This window comes from Lissotriton helveticus, chromosome 12 (assembly GCF_964261635.1).
Source record: "Lissotriton helveticus chromosome 12, aLisHel1.1, whole genome shotgun sequence".
NCBI classification, from domain to species: domain Eukaryota; kingdom Metazoa; phylum Chordata; class Amphibia; order Caudata; family Salamandridae; genus Lissotriton; species Lissotriton helveticus.
Window position 1 is genome coordinate 133,959,412 of NC_136073.1, and position 16,409 is coordinate 133,975,820.

Below are 16,409 nucleotides of genomic sequence, written 5' to 3' on the forward strand. Positions count from 1 at the left end.
CCGAAGAAGGACCCAGGGGAGTTTAGACTCATACATAATCTTTCTGCTCCTAAGGGTTCCTCGGTGAATGATGCCATTGACCCAGAAGTTTGTGCAGTACGATATGCATCGTTCGACGATGCCTTGGCCATGTTGAACCACCTAGGCCCTGGGGCGCTGATGGCAAAATGTGATATCGAATCAGCGTTCCGGTTGCTTCCGGTGCACCCGCAGGATCAGCGCCTGCTAGGTTTTGCATTTCAGGGGAGTTATTACATGGATAAATGCATGCCCATGGGTTGCTCAATTTCTTGTGCGTATTTTGAAATGTTTAGCTGTTTTTTAGAATGGGCATTCACCGAGGCTACAGGGCATAGACATGTTATGCATTATCTGGATGACTTTCTGTTTTTGGGGGCAGCCGGTGATACGAACTGCGCGCAGGCGCTGTATGATTTCTGCATCCTCATAAGTGAATTTGGAGTCCCATTGGCACCAGGTAAGATGGTTGGACCATCTACTTCACTGGAGTTTCTGGGAATTGAACTCGATTCTGTGGAGGGGTGTTTCCGATTGCCAATGGACAAAGTGGTCAAGTTTCGGGCTTCCCTGATGCAATGCCTGAGTGGGGAGAAAGTGTCCCTGCACCAGTTACAACAAACAGTGGGTGTGAGAAGTTGGCCTGATGTGCAGTGTTCACTATTCTAGTGATCACTATATATCAGTCCAAACAACCCTTATTGATGATTGGTTGTAAGTCAACCTTATAGACCAGCTATCCTAGTAGCATGGATACGAGCAGTCTAAGGCTAAGACTCTCGAGGGCGTGTTAAGCCAGCTGTTTTACCATCACATTACCCCTTGAACACCCAGTGAAAGGACACCACACAAGTGTTATGAAAATAACCAGTGTATTTATTAGAATCACAACAACCCTGTACTCTTTATGAGGACAGGGTGCTAGGCACACAACAAAACTCTTACGAAAATACTTAAGTTAGCACGTTATACACAAATGCCCGAGGGGCACGAAAAACCATATACTTTAAAAGTGGAATGCGAATTACTAGCAGGTAAGTAACAGTTCTAATAGGCTTTGGAATCGCTAGGACTTGACTAGGGAATCGTTAGATTACTACTAGGAGACCCAGGGGACTCGGGTGCAGAGTGTGCACTCTCACGCGGGATGCGGGACAAAGTCTATGGAGGCTAGTAAAGGCAAAGTTAGTGTTCACGGGCGAACCCGACCTGGTAGGAAGAAAACGACAGTGGATCCTGACCCTAGGATAGTGAGGCTATGCTGGGACACCCAAGTGCCGAAGTTACCTAGCCCAGGGGCTGCAGCTGCATAGGTCTGAAAAGACGTCGGGGATCTCGTTGCCGGACCAGGAGCCTGGAAGGAAGAAGTTGCTGGCAGGCGACCAGTGAAGAAAAGTTTGATGGATCCAAGCCTGGATCAAGGAAGAAGAAAACCTGAAAGCAGAGGGGACCAAGTTCTTGAATCACTAGCCAGTGATTAAGTGGGCACCAGGATGGCACCGGGCGAAGTCACCGCAGTCAGGTGAGTGGGCGCTGCTGGGCTCTGCAGTCTCACGGACCAGGAGGCGTTGTCGGCGACCAGGATGGAGGTGCGAGCTGTCCCACGAAGGTTCTTGCTGTCGACGTCGCTGGACCCAGGATTGGGCAACAAGTCTTGGCAAATGCAAGGCCCACGCGGTGGACCTAAAATGGCGTCTTGAGTGGACCAGGAGGGTCCAGGGTACTTCTCCGATGGAGGGAAGCAAGGGCCAGTCTGGAGCAACCAGACCAGCAGCAGAAATGTCGTCGGGCGTCGTCAGGAAGGCCACAAGCCAGCGGGCTAGTAGCCAAACAACGCGGTGAGCAGCAAAAAGCAGAAGGGCCCCACGCCGATCGTGGAGATGCTGGGGGGCTGCTCTTCGGTGCTGGAGCTGCTCAGGGTGGGGGCTTCTCGGACCCCAAAGCACTCACCAGGAATTCACTCGGCGGGCTTGCTGGAAAGAAGTCGTGCAGTCTTGAAGATGGCCGGTCCCTTGAGGTCTCGTCACACCCACGAATCTCAGCGTGACTGATGATGCAGGTAGAGGTCAGAGGTGCCAGGGAAGCCGGTTCTCGTCGAGCTGGGCAGTCGGATTCCGGAGGAAGGACTTGCAGCAGACCGCAGTGTTCTTAGATGGTGCCTGCGGGTGCAGGGTGACTACTCCTTAGTCACAAGGGAGAAATCTTAGGAAGAAGTCTTGAGTTCCTTTCGCAGAAAGTAGTTTCAGGATTCAAAGATGATCTAATTTGGAAGGGGGCCAGTTCCTACCTTTATCCTGTAAAAGGGGGCTGGCACGCGACTAAGTCCTGCCCTATGGGTGGGACTAGGAGGGGGGTGGTTACACCCACTTCCTTGGCGGGCTTTTCCCCAGCACAGGGTCTGGAGTGACCCTGGAACTGGTTCCAGCCAGCCTATGCACAGTGAGCACCGGGGTGCCACGTGCAGTCACCTTCCTCTAAAGCCCTGCCTACCTACAATACACAAAACCCTGTCTGGGACGGTGCTGGCACCGCCCCTGGCAGGAAACCCTTTGTCCTTATCTCCTGCTCTGGGAGGACTCCCAGCAGCAGGAGGGCAGACTTGTGTCTCGGTGGCAGCATCCATTTTGTGGATGCTAAGGCTCTGTCTGACTTTAACCGGGGTTACATACATGTCGTGTCCCTCTAGAAGGGTGGAATGCTAACCCCGTCGCCAGAATTGGCGAGGGGTTAGTATTCCAATTCGTATGACACCTTACTCGACATGTTTTGATAAAGCGATACCAGAGTTGGCACATAACCGCGAGGATTATAATGCACTTAAGAGTATATGGTATGCGATATCATGGAAACGGCTAAGGGATGGATCCCGAAAGCCGTAGACAGGCTCAGCTCATGCCAGAGCACCATCTCACACGATTCCAAGCACTCTGCCTTCAGGATTGTTAAGGCCTGCCATAGGAGTGACTGATAGGAGATCTGTGTGTCCATTTTTAGGGTTAGATATAGGTATACTATATCTAAAGCAAAGGGTGATTACACCACCTTGCCCCAGCTGTCAAGCAGCCAGTTGTGTCAGATTTGGATGGCCATCCAGGGGTGGCATAATACATGCTGCAGCCCCTGGTAGGCCCTGGGTACACCTATGCCCTGGGTACCTAAGGTACTCTGTACAGGGACTGATAAGGTGACTCAGTATCCAATTTAGATATGTACCTAAGGTACATGGAATCCATTTTACAGAGAGAGCAGTAGGCCTGGGGTCCTGAATAGCAGGGCCCCAGGTCAACTAAGTCAGAAAACCAGCAAAACACCAGGCAAAAAGTTGGGGGCAACCATAGTCAGGGATCAACCTTCCTACATAACCCCCCCCCAAACGAAAGGAGATAAGGCTATCCTTGTCCAGGTAAGCCTATATTGCCTAAGTGGCCATTTAAGGAAGTACCAGCACTGGCATGGTTACCCCCTATGTCATGGTCCACTAAGCAATCCCTCACCCTAAGGGTGTCTGAGGGTCTCCACCATAGGGAATCTCTACCTGTGGTGTGTTTTGTCAAAGAAAAAGGCTGGTGCTGAAATGGAGTACTGAAGTGAGGCCCCACTGATTTTGGGCTCAGCTTCCTCCAATCATTTTCCACCATAGAGGCCTTTCTTTCCAAGACTGAGTTGTTTTGGGCTCTCAGGGTTAACCTCTGGCTACCTACAGCTGGAGGTTGGGTCCCTCTGTTTGGCTTACTGGAGGGACAGGTCAGGTCTGGGGCCCTCAGGTCCCAAGTTTGGCTGTGCCCAACAGTGTCCATCTGGGGGAGGTCCCTAACTAATTTTAAGGGGGATCCCTCAGGAGTATGTTTTATTTTCACTTGGCTAGGACTACTAGCTTCAGTGCCCTTAATCTGTTGATTGGGGAATTCTTTTGGACAGGGGGCCCTTTGGGGTCCAACACTGGCCTCCCTGACCTCTACAGCCCTGGGCTGACTGAGGCAGGGTAGAGAGGGGCAGGTTACCTGCTCCAGACTGGGTCCCACCTTGGAAGGGTCCACTGACATCAGGGGTTCTGCCAGGCTAGGCCTGACTACCTCTGTGGCAGTTTCTTCACAAGGGGTCAGATCAGTTCCCTGAGGAGGCTGATCCTTTCCTAAAGTCTGGTGGGAGGGAGATTTCTCTTCCTCCTCAATACTCTCTGTCTGAGTGGAGTGATCCATAGTTTCAGGCTTCACAACACTGTCATCTGTCTGAGTTTGAGCTGTGGCCATCACAACTCTCCCAACCTTTTCAGGAGGGGGCTCAGTTTGGGTGTGGGCTGTGACCATCACAGCCTTGACAACCTGTTCTGGGAAGGAAGTTGTCTGAGATTGGGTTGTGACTGGCACAACCCTCCTGACCTGTTCAGGGAGGACATCTTGGACTGGGGCTGTGGCTATCACTGCCCCACTAACCTTACCATGGGTGTTTACCATTTTAGAATGGGTTTCTTGTTCAACTTCAGCCCAGGCTGAGAGCTCTAAATCATTCCCCAGTAGGCAATCTACAGGCAAGTTTGGTGACACTGCCACTCTCTTGTGGCCAGTGACACCTCCCCAGCTGAGATTGACCACTGCCATGGGATGATCTCTCTGTACTCCATCAATATTGGTCACCTGGTATGTGGCACCAGGTAAAAGTTGCCTTGAGGGGACTAGACTCTCAGTCACCATAGTGATGCTAGCCCCTGTGTCTCTATAGGCCTCAACTTTTATACCATTGATGAGGGGCTCCTGTCTGTACTTGCCCAAAGTGTTGGGACAAGTTGTGAAGTTGGCAAACCCCATGCCAGTCTCACAGACAAGAGTATCTAAGTTTGGGGACCTGGTTAGGCCAGAGTCCCCAGGAACTCCCAAAGTAAATGCACCCAAATTCTTGGGGGCACTCCCACCACCTGGGGGATTACTACTAGTAGTAACACGAGGTTTGGGAATGTTACTTGGGGGTATGTTTTCCTTATTGTTATTCTTTGGGCAACTGCTGTCAGTTTTTAAATGACCCACCTGTTTACAGGGATGACAATAAGGTTTCTTCTGGTTGTTGGAAGGATTTTGGGACCCACCCCCCTCAGAGGATTTTTGGGGCCCTGATGTGGTTTGATCTGTAGATTTATTCCCACCCTTTTCTTGAGGCTTGGTTGATTCCTTTTTCTGGTCACCACCTTGGTTCTTGGGCCTAATCCTGGTTCTGACCCATTTGTCTGCCCTCTTACCCAATTCTTGTGGAGAGGTCAGATCAGAGTCTACCAGGTGCTGGTGTAATAACTGGTTCTGACAATTATTTAAGACTTGCTCTCTCATAATTAGATTATACAATCCCTTGAAATCAGTAACCTTACTACCCAGTAGCCAGCCTTCCAGAGCCTTAGTGGCACAATCAACAAAGTCAGACCAGTCCTGAGACTGAGTTTTCTGGGTGTCTCTGAACAGCAACCTGTACTGCTCAGTGGTTAAACCAAACCCATCAACCAGTGCATTTTTCAGGACCTGGTAATTGTTAGCATCCTCAACTCTAGTAGTGAGGAGCTTATCTCTACCTTTGCCATCAAAGGAGAGCCACAGTATAGCTGCCCACTGACTCTGGGGAATGCCCTGCACAGTGCAGGCCCTCTCCAAAGCAGCCATCCATTTCTGGATGTCATCCCCTTGCTTAAAGGGGGGCACTATTTTAGTCAGGTGTTTAGTATCTAAACCCTTCTCTCTATCTCTTGGGAGATTGCTGCCACCAGTGGGAGCTAGCCCACTCATCTGCTGCTCTCTTGCCAGGGCAAGCTTCTCTTTGGCCAGGGCAATTTCTTCCCTTTCAATCCTCAGTTCAGCTTGTCTCATCCTAGCCTCATGCTCCCTTCTCTGAGGGGAAGTAAATCTCCTCTGTGGAGGATTCCTTCTCCCCTGAGAAGAGGCATTAGAGTGCAGAGATCTATTGGAGTCCCTAGAAAGAGATCTATCTCTCCTAACTCCAAGGTTAGGCCCACTTCGGGTTAGTACTGGGGGTCCCCCAGATCCTAGCCCAAGTAAGTCTAAGTTGGTCCTAGTTAGCCTTCTGACTACCTCAAGACCCTTGTCTACCTCATCCCCAGAGAGTACCTCCTGATCCTCCTCCTCAACTGCTGAATCAGTGTTGGGGAGATCTGGATCCCCAGAGGTTCCCTCTAAGGCTGGCATGTTCTCATGTAACTGAGAAAGCTTTCTGGCATCATATGTCTCTAAGAGACCTATCAGAAAGGGAGTGGTGGGGTTAGACCCCTGCTTCAGTTTCCTGGAGACACAGATTTGTCTCATCTCCTGAAAACTGAGAGCTGCATATCTTGAAGTGACCTGTGGAGGGTCAACACTGACCAGGGGAGTCTCAGTAGAGTCCCCCTGAGTCGACATGCTTTTCTAGTGAGGTGTAAGTGGTGCACTTACCTACACTATATGTTTGCCTACTGATCCCTTGCTAGAGTTGTAGTTTAGGGTGTGCTAGGCCCTAGGAGCTACAACAGCTGGTTCAGTAGAACTCAGAGTATTCTAAGCTAAGTTATATGTACCTTTAGTACTTATGTGATCTTTCACAAGATATTCTTAGGGCATGTGTGGTAAAACAACAGCAAGCTCAAATCCCAACCGCTGCTCACCAATGTGAGAAGTTGGCCTGATGTGCAGTGTTCACTATTCTAGTGATCACTATATATCAGTCCAAACAACCCTTATTGATGATTGGTTGTAAGTCAACCTTATAGACCAGCTATCCTAGTAGCATGGATACGAGCAGTCTAAGGCTAAGACTCTCGAGGGCGTGTTAAGCCAGCTGTTTTACCATCACATTACCCCTTGAACACCCAGTGAAAGGACACCGCACAAGTGTTATGAAAATAACCAGTGTATTTATTAGAATCACAACAACCCTGTACTCTTTATGAGGACAGGGTGCTAGGCACACAACAAAACTCTTACGAAAATACTTAAGTTAGCACGTTATACACAAATGCCCGAGGGGCACGAAAAACCATATACTTTAAAAGTGGAATGCGAATTACTAGCAGGTAAGTAACAGTTCTAATAGGCTTTGGAATCGCTAGGACTTGACTAGGGAATCGTTAGATTACTACTAGGAGACCCAGGGGACTCGGGTGCAGAGTGTGCACTCTCACGCGGGATGCGGGACAAAGTCTATGGAGGCTAGTAAAGGCAAAGTTAGTGTTCACGGGCGAACCCGACCTGGTAGGAAGAAAACAACAGTGGATCCTGACCCTAGGATAGTGAGGCTATGCTGGGACACCGAAGTGCCGAAGTTACCTAGCCCAGGGGCTGCAGCTGCATAGGTCTGAAAAGACGTCGGGGATCTCGTTGCCGGACCAGGAGCCTGGAAGGAAGAAGTTGCTGGCAGGCGACCAGTGAAGAAAAGTTCGATGGATCCAAGCCTGGATCAAGGAAGAAGAAAACCTGAAAGCAGAGGGGACCAAGTTCTTGAATCACTAGCCAGTGATTAAGTGGGCACCAGGATGGCACCGCCCCTGGCAGGAAACCCTTTGTCCTTATCTCCTGCTCTGGGAGGACTCCCAGCAGCAGGAGGGCAGACTTGTGTCTCGGTGGCAGCATCCATTTTGTGGATGCTAAGGCTCTGTCTGACTTTAACCGGGGTTACATACATGTCGTGTCCCTCTAGAAGGGTGGAATGCTAACCCCGTCGCCAGAATTGGCGAGGGGTTAGTATTCCAATTCGTATGACACCTTACTCGACATGTTTTGATAAAGCGATACCAGAGTTGGCACATAACCGCGAGGATTATAATGCACTTAAGAGTATATGGTATGCGATATCATGGAAACGGCTAAGGGATGGATCCCGAAAGCCGCAGACAGGCTCAGCTCATGCCAGAGCACCATCTCACACGATTCCAAGCACTCTGCCTTCAGGATTGTTAAGGCCTGCCATAGGAGTGACTGATAGGAGATCTGTGTGTCCATTTTTAGGGTTAGATATAGGTATACTATATCTAAAGCAAAGGGTGATTACACCACCTTGCCCCAGCTGTCAAGCAGCCAGTTGTGTCAGATTTGGATGGCCATCCAGGGGTGGCATAATACATGCTGCAGCCCCTGGTAGGCCCTGGGTACACCTATGCCCTGGGTACCTAAGGTACTCTGTACAGGGACTGATAAGGTGACTCAGTATCCAATTTAGATATGTACCTAAGGTACATGGAATCCATTTTACAGAGAGAGCAGTAGGCCTGGGGTCCTGAATAGCAGGGCCCCAGGTCAACTAAGTCAGAAAACCAGCAAAACACCAGGCAAAAAGTTGGGGGCAACCATAGTCAGGGATCAACCTTCCTACAGTGGGTCAGCTTAATTTTGCATTGAGGGTGATGCCTATGGTCCGCCCCTTTTCACGCTCTATCGCGCAAGCTATGGTAGGTCTCAAAGAGGGTCACCACCGTACGAGACTGTCAGGGGAGGTTCGCCAGGATATGCGTATTTGGATGGCATTTCTGGCGGACTTCAACGGTCGAGTCGTGTGGAACTCCCCGCCGGAATCTTCAGATGAACTAGGTCTATGGACCGACTCAGCAGGGAGCGTGGGTTTTGGCGCCATCTTAGGTAATCGATGGTCGGCACAAACATGGCCAACATGGTGGCACTCCAACGGTCTCACAAGTAACATTGGTTTCCTGGAGTTATTCCCCATCTGGGTTGCTCTGATGACATGGTCTGACGACTTCAGGGACCGCTCAGTGGTGTTTTGGTCTGATAATATGACTGTTGTCGAGTGCATTAACCAACAGGCAGCACGCTGCAAATTGATCTTGAGATTGTTGAAAGAAATTGTGCTGCTTTGCATGAGATTGAATGTACAGTTCAGGGCGAAACATGTGCCAGGTGTACTGAATCATGCGGCTGATGCACTCTCTCGTTCACATATGCAGGCATTCAGGGGTTATCTACCCACAGCGGACCTAGAGGCAGCACCATTCCCCGAAACAATATGGCTAATCGGTGCCCCGGATTACAAGACCTCGTGGCAGCGAGTTTAGCTCCCAGGACAAGGAAAGCATACGAAGGAGCGTTTTGTTCCTCTTGCACATATTTGGGTCCCACAGAGAGTCAGAAATGGGGTGAGGAGGAATCCTTCCTGGGGTACTTGGTAGCGCTGCACAGAGAGGGCCGATCAGCGGCAACGGCCAGTAGGCATAGGGCGGCCATTTCATTCATGGCCCAGGTACACGGCATAAAAGACCCTACAGGTTCCTTTTTGGTGAAAAAAGCCCTTCACGGCTGGCAGCGCCTTGAGGGTTGCAAGCAAGATACGAGGCACCCGATTGGCTTAGACAGACTGTCTCTGCTTTTAGCAAAGCTGGATGAGACGTGTTCCTCCCATTTTGAAGAAGTTCTGTTCCGGGCAGCGTTCACATTGGCATTCCATGGGGCTATGAGGGTGAGCGAACTTGTCGCAAGGAACAAGAGAGATATGGAGGGAGGCTTGTGCAGGGATCACATCCAAATAAGGGGTGATTCGATGGTGATCGTGATAGCCAGGTCCAAGACTGACCAGTGGGCTATGGGAAACAGTGTGGTCGTACAGCGCCAGTGTGGGTCCCCCATCTGCCAGTTGAAATGTGTGGAAGACTATTTGGCGCTAAGGGCGGCCGCATGGGGGGGAGCTTGCTCCGACACAAGGATGGCACTCCTCTGACGAGATTTCAGTTTCAGAGGGTGCTAGCACTGTCAATCGCTGACGCGGGCATGGACCCGTGCGATTTTGGGACCCACTCCTTTCGGATAGGGGCTGCTACTGAGGCTACAGCCAGGGGTCAGAGTGCTGAGGAAGTGAAACAATTGGGCCGTTGGTCCTCGAATTGCTTCAAGAGGTATGTGCGATTGCACATGTTGTGAGTGATCAATTGACATGCACTCACGTTTTCTGTCTTTGTTTACTTTACAGTTTCGCGAGCCTGCCACGCGGGGCGGAATTTGAGGTCGACCCAGCACCAGGAGACCAGCGGTCAGAGGCCACCGACTGGAGAGAGGATGGTATGGGTCGTGGGCCACTCATACGTGAGGCGCGCCGGCGACGTATTCAAGGAAGGTGACACGATTCACGCACCTGGGGAATACGGGTTCAGAGTGTCCTTCCATGGGAAGGGTGGGCTCGTTTTTGACCACTTTGAATAATTTTTCGAGGGGCTTCTAGGGCGGTATAGGTCACCGCCGTCTGTAGTCATAGTACACCTGGGAGGCAACGACTTGGTGACACTGGGTAGACGAGTGTTACTTGAACGAATTTTGTCAGCGGTTAGCTGGTTGGCTATAAGAGTCTCGGGGTGTACGATTGCCTGGTCCCACATGATTCCTAGGAAGATGTGGCAGGGGGGCCTTTCGGTGTCAGCACTGAACCATTCAGTTAAACGGGTCAATAATAAAATAGGTAGATTGTTCCGTTCTGCGCAGTTGCATAACATTCCTCATGGGTGTATTCGGGGTGATCAAATGTATCTGAACGATGGGGTTCACCTGTCCAGGGAGGGGAATGACTTACTCATAGGAGACTTCGTAGCATGGCTAAGGGGTTTGAGGAAGCATGACCTTTAGGAGGATTTGGGGGGACCGGATAGTCGGTCAACTATCCGGTCTGTGGCGGTAAGGTCATGATCGGTGAGCAGTAATTTCAAGGTCCCTAGAGTGGGGCGCCACCCACAATGGATGGGAGCGCCCGGGGGAAGACGGCCATTGGCCCCTTCCACGGGGAGGCGGCACCCACTAAGGATGGGGCGCCTAGTGGGAGATGGCCATGGGCCCCTACTAATTTCCCGGAGCCGGATATCCGCGACGGCGGATAGAGAGTGTGGGGATGGGGGAAGAGTCCACGCTGTCCTTCCTACAGAGACCTCATACGGGAACTCGGACGACCCTTAAGCCCTTAAGATGGCGTCGAGTAGAAAGGGGGCCCCCACCACGACAAGGGAAGTTACAGTTGGCAATGAGGGTACAGTCCTCTGCGCATGCGCCGCTCACACCGTGAGGGCGGGAGTCTTGTAGTAGGGATCTGACACCGGTTAAGACCTTGCCGTTGGCCCTTAATGCTAGGATGTACAATTTGAGTTAGAGTGTATGCATTTTCAGGATGTTAGCCAAAAGTACATGACTGCATCGAAATGTAATAAATGACAAATTGTACATTATGCATAATGATGAAACTTTTATTTATTGTTTTAAATTTTGTTTCATATTTTAATAAATACGGCCGGGAGGGTGACTCCCTCCCGCCTTCCAAAAGTTCAACTATTGTCCGACTTCCCATTCTTGGGGAAACGTGTTGGGAGGGGGTGGCGGGCATCCCGGCCATATGGAAAGGGGCGACCACTCGGTCCCCCCGAACGTATGGATGGGTGCCCCGAACCTCCCGGGAAACCATTTTGGGCGGGGTGGGCGTAGCCCGGCTGGTATGCCCGAAGCGGCGTAGCCGGGGTGCGCCTTCCCCCGCCCAAGAGGGGTTGTCCTAGACACCTCAACGGAAGACGACCACGCCCCGTAGGCGTACCGGGGACGGGTACACGCCCTCCCGCAGAAGAATAAAGGAGCGGGAATCCAGAGGAGCGTCCTCTTGTTCCTCGGATCGGAAGGCTGCACCACTCGTTGACCGTGAGCCCTCGACGGAACAAGCAGCAATTTTGACCCACCCACCAGCCCCTTATGGCAAATGTTTGGAGAAATAAAGTCTTGCAGAGAGATGGAAGTATAGGCCTTTTTTCCTTGATAGAAAGAATGAAGGAATGTTGAGAATAAAGATTGACCTTTTGCAGAGATGTCTACTTGCAGGAAAGAGCAATTGATGGCACAGTAGGATGATGTCGAGTTTTTCTTTCCTTAGTAGGTAAACAACTGTCGTATTTATTTGTCGGGCGGTAAGGTCATGATCGGTGAGCAGTAATTTCAAGGTCCCTAGAGTGGGGCGCCACCCATAATGGATGGGAGCGCCCGGGGGAAGACGGCCATTGGCCCCTTCCACCGGGAGGCGGCACACACTAAGGATGGGGCGCCTAGGGGGAGATGGCCATGGGCCCCTCCCAGGGGGGGAGGCGGTTAAATGCCCCTCCTACTAATTTCCCGGGGCCGGATATCCGCGACGGCGGATAGAGAGTGTGGGGATGGGGGGAGAGTCCACGCTGTCCTTCCTACAGAGACCTCATACGGGAACTCGGACGACCCTTAAGATGGCGTCGAGTAGAAAGGGGGCCCCCACCACGACAAGGGAAGTTACAGTTGGCAATGAGGGTACAGTCCTCTGCGCATGCGCCGCTCACACCGTGAGGGCGGGAGTCTGGTAGTAGGGATCTGACACCGGTTAAGACCTTGCCGTTGGCCCTTAATGCTACGATGTACAATTTGAGTTAGAGTGTATGCATTTTCAGGATGTTAGCCAAAAGTACATGACTGCATCGAAATGTAATAAATGACAAATTGTACATTATGCATAATGATGAAACTTTTATTTAATGTTTTAAATTTTGTTTCATATTTTAATAAATACGGCCGGGAGGGTGACTCCCTCCCGCCTTCCAAAAGTTCAACTATTGTCCGACTTCCCATTCTTGGGGAAACGTGTTGGGAGGGGGTGGCGGGCATCCCGGCCATATAACATCGGCTACAATTTCAGAACTTAACCTTTAGAATTTCTTCCATGTCAGTTTTATAAATAGGTGGTGTATTTTGGTGTCACTATTGCCCTTTCACATATTTATTATCGCTACCCCTTTGATATCTTTGCTATAACTCTCGTCCTACATTAGCGCTGGTGCAAACACTTCAAATTATTATACCCTGGCTCTCTCAGTCATACCATTCATGCACTTGAAACTTACTTTACCAATAAAAGAAGCAAATAGAAAAATAAAACAAAAGTGCTTGCTGGATTAGGCAAACACACTTCATAAAACTGCATTTTCTTTTCTATTCTCCCCGTGTTACAAGCTTAACTGCTCCCTGTGTAATTTCTCTTAGCCTGCTGTCCCAGGAAGATAATTTTATCTACCGGCTCTTTCTGTGTTTTTTTCCTAGTCTTTCTTTCCCTTTTCTTAGATTTGTAACTGTTCCTTTACGTGCTCTATTTAGGCGCCATTAATCTCATTTGAGCTCCTTGTACCTGCTGCTGTTTTCTCCATACCTCATACTGCCTTTTCCCTCTTTCTCTCTTTCTCTGAGGTTGGTGGCTACGTTCCAAAGCTTCTGATGCCCCAATGTTCCTTCATCTTGTTGTCAGACGTGAATTGGAAAAGCAACCAAATTAACAAGCCTTTACCACTCATACCTGGCAGAGGTTTATACTTTAATTCAATGAGCTAAGAAAAGCGTGTTGTGGGGCCCCTACGAGCCATGGTGCTTGCTTCATCATAATTAGGCACGCAGTCATTAGCCACAGCTCTGATCACGGGTCACTGAGGTCAGTTTCAATAATTCCTCAAAAACCTAACCATGCAGTCCCCCCTAACTGTGTAGTTATCTTGCTTTACTGCTGTTAGTGTGATTAGCTGGGAGGAGCTCACGGCAGCATCCTCCCTATAAAAGTGTAGATGGACCGCTCCTTAACTCTTTCTTGCTTCACATACAGATGGCTTGAGGAGGTACAAGGGTGATGCAGGTCTACTAGACAGAATAGAAGATCTGCGCCAGGTGTGTTTCTCTGCATTGGTGTCCCATCACAGGCCCACAAGTGTATGTGTGATCTTTGACTCCTGGCAGTTCACAAGCAGGCGGCCAGGAAACGGTTTCAGCCTATCAACCACTGAGGAGACAAAGCCTTTGTATAAGGAATGAGGAAGCAATGAACACATTCAGCCGATCACAGGAGTTCCCTGAGTGTTCCGAACTATAAATTCTCCATGTCACTGTATGTTATTGAGCCCAAGTAGCTGGCCGTGATCGTATAGTGGTTAGTACTCTGCGTTGTGGCCGCAGCAACCTCGGTTCGAATCCGAGTCACGGCATTGTGGTTGGCAATGTCACGGCAGTTGGGTTTTTCTTTTACAGAATTACCAAATGTACCAGTTGTTTTTGTAAAATGTCTATTAAAAACAGATCCTTTAAAATATTTAAACGATCGAACGACAAATTATTTAAACACACATGATTATAAGATGTAGCCTTATTTTTGTTTTTAGGAGAGAATGTGCCTGCTGAAAAAAACATTATTTTTAAAAAGTGCATTGCAGAATATCAGGAATTTGCTGTGGAACACCTTGAAAACTTTCATGCAGATTATTTGCACAAATCTTGCAGTCAGTTGTTGTGGCCGAGTGGTTAAGGTGATGGACTAGAAATCCATTGGGGTCCCCCGCGCAGGTTCGAATCCTGCCAACAACGAGAAACTTTTTAACATCGGCTACAATTTCAGAAGTTAACCTTTAGAATTTCTTCCATGTCAGTTTTATAAATAGGTGGCTTATTTTGGTGTCACTATTGCCCTTTCACATATTTATTATCGCTACCCCTTTTATATCTTTGCTATAACTCTCGTCCTACATTAGCGCTGGTGCAAATACTTCAAATTATTATACCCTGGCTCTCGCAGTCATGCCATTCATGCACTTGAAACTTACTTTACAAATAAAAGAAGCAAATAGAAAAATAAAACAAAAGTGATTGCTGGATTAGGCAAACACACTTCATAAAACTGCATTTTCTTTTCTATTCTCCCCGTGTTACAAGCTTAACTGCTCCCTGTGTAATTTCTCTTAGCCTGCTGTCCCAGGAAGAGAATTTTATCTACAGGCTCTTTCCGTGTTTTTTTCCTAGTCTTTCTTTCCCTTTTCTTAGATTTGTAACTGTTCCTTTACGTGCTCTATTTAGGCGCCATTAATCTCATTTGAGCTCCTTGTACCTGCTGCTGTTTTCTCCACACCTCATACTGCCTTTTGCCTCTTTCTCTCTTTCTCTGAGGTTGGTGGCTACTTTCCAAAGCTTCTGATGCCCCAATGTTCCTTCATCTTGTTGGCAGACGTGAATTGGAAAAGCAACCAAATTAACAAGCCTTTACCACTCATACATGGCAGAGGTTTATACTTTAATTCAATGAGCTAAGAAAAGCGTGTTGTGGGGCCCCTACGAGCCATGGTGCTTGCTTCATTATAATTAGGCACGCAGTTATTAGCCACAGCTCTGATCATGGGTCACTGAGGTCAGTCTCAATAATTCCTCAAAAACCTAACCATGCAGTCCCCCCCTAACTGTGTAGTTAACTTGCTTTACTGCTGTTTGTGTGATTAGCTGGGAGGAGCTCACGGCAGCATCCTCCCTATAAAAGTGTAGATGGACCGCTCCTTCACTCTTTCTTGCTTCACATACAGATGGCTTGAGGAGGTACAAGGGTGATGCAGGTCTACTAGACAGAATAGAAGATCTGCGCCAGGTGTGTTTCTCTGCATTGGTGACCCATCACAGGCCCACAAGTGTATGTGTGATCTTTGACTCCTGGCAGTTCACAAGCAGGCGGCCAGGAAACGGTTTCAGCCTATAAACCACTGAGGAGACAAAGCCTTTGTATAAGGAATGAGGAAGCAATGAACACATTCAGCCGATCACAGGAGTTCCCTGAGTGTTCCGAACTATAAATTCTCCATGTCACTGTATGTTATTGAGCCCAAGTAGCTCGCCGTGATCGTATAGTGGTTAGTACTCTGCGTTGTGGCCGCAGCAACCTCGGTTTGAATCCGAGTCACGGCATTGTGGTTGGCAATGTCACGGCAGTTGGGTTTTTCTTTTACAGAATTACCAAATGTACCAGTTGTTTTTGTAAAATGTCTATTAAAAACAGATCCTTTAAAATATTTAAACGATCTAACGACAAATTATTTAAACACACATGATTATGGGCCAGATGTATCAAAAGATAGTTTTGCAATTTTTTACTGAATCGCTATTTGAGATGCACAAAATTATTCTCCACAGGTGCAGGGGAAGCCTCCCCGGGCCCTCCGGACCCCGTCACGGGCACCCTGCCACGCGGCAGGACCCAGGACGGAGCCGGGGTGGGGAGGCCGCCCTCCCCGGGGCCCTCAGGGGCCCCGGACGGAGCTCCTGAAGCCAGCCAAGCCACGGGAGTCTCCCCGGGCACAACGGAACCTCGTCCCAGGCCTTCGGCAGTGGGACAGGAGGGCACTCGGCCATGCCATCGGACTGGAGCCCCGGACGCCCGGGGAGGACTACTGTTAAAACCATGGAGCCCGTCCGGGGCAATCGGCCATGCCATCGGCCTCCAGCAATGGACACCCAGGAGAAGAATACCGGCAAAACCATGGAGCCCGTCCCGGGCACTCGGCCATGCAGTGGAGAAGTGTGGCTCAATGGTTTGAGCGGCAGACCCTGATGCAGAGGTTTAGCACGGGACCAGGGTTCAAT

At 49.6% G+C, this 16,409-nt stretch overlaps 2 non-coding genes across 2 annotated transcripts; both read left to right on the plus strand.

Annotated features, from left to right (window-relative positions):
* The first annotated feature begins 13,927 nt into the window (after positions 1-13,927).
* Positions 13,928-13,999, plus strand: TRNAH-GUG (transfer RNA histidin (anticodon GUG)). Its single transcript has one exon. It is a non-coding gene; the product is annotated as a tRNA-His (tRNA).
* A 295-nt stretch (positions 14,000-14,294) lies between these two features.
* TRNAS-AGA (transfer RNA serine (anticodon AGA)) lies at positions 14,295-14,375 on the plus strand. Its single transcript has one exon. It is a non-coding gene; the product is annotated as a tRNA-Ser (tRNA).
* The last annotated feature ends 2,034 nt before the right edge of the window (positions 14,376-16,409 follow it).